We start from the raw sequence: 4,142 nt of genomic DNA on the forward strand, positions 1-4,142 counted from the left end.
AAACTATCATCACATCCACTCCACAGCTTATCATACCAAAATCCGAAGAAGAAGAAGAGGAAGAGTTCTTCAGAAACTTGAAACCCCAGCCTACCACGGTCATTGAAGGAGCATTCACCAAAGAAAATTACATAAACTTAGAAGCTCCGGATGAGGATGAGCTAAATGAATTTGATCGGTTTGTCACTCAGGAATACACCGGTGAACCTGCACCAAGGTTTCCCAAACCAACCGCTCAACCAACTCCTGATCAGTCCACATCATCTGATCCTCAACATGGAGAATTCAACAAACACATATCACTTCCGATCAAACTTGGTGAACCTCAATCTGAAGAGGTATTACAGGGATGCTGGCTGGAAGAACAAGCTTATAGGATCTTCGTAAGTGAAGATAAACTCAAAAACGTGCCAGTAGCTGAAAGGTTCAAACCAATCGGGTGCTATGATTTTCTCAATGACAAGGAAAAGTTGATAATGTATCGTTACCAAAGGCGGGTTTATAAGAACTGGGATGAGTTTGATATAGAAGACCAGAAAGAAAATCTGATCATCGTCATAAACAGTGTGCTCTGCAGATCATTATCCAATAGAGTGTATACTCCATTTTTCAGAGTAATTCATTCAAACAACCATGAATACACATTCTTAGAGTATGATCTGATTGAACTCATTCCGGTTGATGTATTGTTTCTGTACAATTGGTTGAGAAACCAAATAAGAAAGACTTGGGTTATCGAAACGGCAATCGAAAGGGTGAGAAGGTTCATGAAAGATAGAATCAAACTGGCTTCTCAATATGATCTGCAGTTAGGTGTCGAATCTATTCGAAAGAAGATTCTGCTCTCCGCACCAAATCAAACCATCGGCGATCTGGATTTGTCTTCTTTTAGGATTTGCTATTGCTTAGATGCCCCTGAAGAAGGTTTCATATTTCGCAACAAGATCAAAAAGCCAATTTTCATCCGCAAATCAGAGCTGCCAAAATACTCTGACGGGACTCTCAAGCGTGCACTAAAGTATTTCGACATATGCAAACGAACAGAAAACATTGGGAACTATCAAAAGCTGATGACAAACGAGATGGCAAATCACATCAATGAACTTCTTGAATTCAGGCTGTACATGAGGCAGTTTGACACTTCGCTGGGAATCAACAGAAAGAAAAACTACTTCACAGGCTCACAATATGTTCCAAGGTTCGAATACAAAATCACCAGCCTCAAAGAGTTCATCATTACCAAACACTATGAAAGGAATTACACACCGAGAAGTGACGTGATCAGGGCATTGAAAGCTGAGGAAGAAGCAAAGAAAAAGGCCTCAGAAGGTGTCAGTCAAAGCTGATGATTCGGTGATGATATTTTTTGAACACTTCACGCCAAGGGGGAGATTGTTGACATATGTTTATGTAATAAATTTGTGGCACACGGTTTTATTATTATTTTGTAATGTATTTACTGTGTTTACCATGGTAACTTGTAAGTCTTGTAACTTAGGAGGTTGTCATATATAAACAACCTCCTCACTTGTTAATGAACTTGTTATCCATTTTGCATATTATACATCTTACCTCTTCTCTCTAGTGTTTTAGATAACTAATACTTCCAACCCACTAAACATCCATTAAAACCGTAGATCCAAGCTTCATTTGGGAGTAACAGAGCTTATGGGAGCTTATAAGAGCTTAAGCTTATGATTTTAATAAGCTCCAAGTCATAAGCTTCGTTTGGCAGATCAAAAAAGTAGAGCTTATGAAAATCATAAGCTCTGAAAAAATAAGCTACTTCTAGTAGCTTATGAAAAAAAATAGAGCTTATGAATTGGAAAATAAGCTCCAGCTAGTTTACCAAACACTTATGAAAAATAATAAGCTCCAGCTACCAATTTTAAGGATAAGCTCCAGCTTCCATAAGCTCCAGTTCCAACTACAGCTACAAGCTCCAGCTAGTTTCATCCAAACACACCCTATATCTATCTATCTATCTATCTATCTATCTATCTATGGGTGTGTTTGGGTGAGCAACTTATTAGAGCTTATGGGAGCTTATAGGAGCTTGAGCTTATGATTTTATTAAGCTTCAAGTCATAAGCTTCGTTTGGTAGACAAAAAAAGTAGAGCTTATGAAAATCATAAGCTCTGGAAAAATAAGCTACTTTTAGTAGCTTATGAAAAAAAGTAGAGCTTATGAACTGGAAAATAAGCTCCAGCTAATTTACCAAACACTTATAAAAAATAATAAGCTCCAGCTACCAGCTTCAAAAATAAGCTCCAGCTCCTGCTCTATCTCATAAGCTCCAGCTCCAGCTACAAGCTCCAGCTCCAGCTAACTTTGTCCAAACACACCCTATTATAACAAGTAATATTACTAAAGCAAAATCAATAAAAGTTGTCATGTCAAATTAATGAACCTTTGATTAAAAAGCAAAGTTAAAAAGGGACCGTCAGATTAAACTAGCGTGATTTATTTGCAAAGAAATCATACGATCTACTTCACCCTACTCAAATCCACGATACATTCACCCTACTCAAATCCCTAACTTCAAGTAAATACAACTTGCTCCCAAATCGAATCGTTCATGCATCTGGAAATTAATTTCATAACTTCAACTCATGAATTAGGCGTGTGAAATCATCTAAATCGATCTACTTTTCGGTGCAGGATGATTCATTTGTTAAGAGATACAGTAAAAGGTAAATTCGGTTAGTTTTTTTTTTTTTTTTGCGAACTAGTAATTGATTAGAAAGTCCTTTGCGAATTGACGATAAGGTAACAAATCGCCTACTAATTATTGATTGGTTAAATCAATAGTAAGATTATAAGTTTTTCCTCCTTCAAACATTTGATTGGTTAAATCAGTAAAATAAATTTTTTCTTTTTTTTAAAAGGCAAACGCACACACCCATACACGAATATATACATGCCCACCCCGGGACTCGAACCCCCAACCTATAGGTTGAAGGGTCACCTCGATACCGCTAGGCCAATGGCCCTTTGGTGTAAAAGAAAAATGCTTATAGAAGGTGGTTATTGTGTTATTGCTTCTTGCCTTCTTTGTCAAGTAGTAATGTAGTATGCATAAACAAGGTGATCAGTAGTATACAGATTTCAATACAGGCCCTAAAGGGGTGTGTATTCTTATTCTTTTCCATCAAATTTCTTTGGAATTCCGCGAGCCAAACGGGGCCTTAATTGTGTGTGTAGAGGATTAATGATGTAAATAATAGAGCTATTTTGCCTTTCTGCTGGTAGAAAGTCTTCATTGTGGACCAAAGCTAAACATTTTCATTGACTTACATGTAGTAAAATTGTTCCTTTTAAAGATCGAGTAAATTTGGATTATGCTTTATATTAATGAGTATGGGCAACTACAAAGATTGCTTTTAAAGAAACAAGTCAAATGGGTTTATGACTTTGGTCCACTGTTATCCAAAAAACCGCTACACGTAATTTTTTTTTTGCTTTTGAGAATCCGGGTGTTAGTGGATTACTGATCAGGCAATTTACAATAGGGATTGCAGGAAGTTGCATCCCTTACATACACCTAAATCAACGCAAAATGCAGAACCAATTCTAACAAAGAAAATTTCTTTTATATGCCCAAAAGAGGCACGTATACTCATTGAACTTGTGCTTATATACTAGAGTCAAAATGGGCGGGTTAGATGACAAGCTAAAAGAGGTTTAGTCATGGTTTTTGGTTCGGTAGATCTGGATCTGTATCAAGTTTAGTAATTGACCTGAATGGTAGAGTCATAGGTAGGTATGCAATTAAGAAGTTGGGTCACAATTCAAGCTAACAAGTCAAACTTATCGAACATCCAAAATCGTTACTTCAAAAAAGGGGAAAGTATATGAAAATGCATTAAACTTTTACTAAATTCTTATTGTATGCATTTAACTTTCAAATCTCCTATTGTATGCATTAAACTTTCTAAATTGTCCTATTGTATGTATTTAACTTTGGTCCCTCATGTTTGTAAATCCTAATTTCATTGGTCCCTTCATCATCATCCATCATCTTCATCAAGATAACTCCTACCATTTTCGTTATAATTTTTTTTTTTAAATGAGGCTTCCTTGATGTTCAATGTTAATTTATTATACAGTTGATACGAACACTCGGCTCTTGAGAAGTATT

The sequence above is a fragment of the Rutidosis leptorrhynchoides genome, chromosome 8, assembly GCF_046630445.1.
Source record: "Rutidosis leptorrhynchoides isolate AG116_Rl617_1_P2 chromosome 8, CSIRO_AGI_Rlap_v1, whole genome shotgun sequence".
NCBI lineage: Eukaryota > Viridiplantae > Streptophyta > Magnoliopsida > Asterales > Asteraceae > Rutidosis > Rutidosis leptorrhynchoides.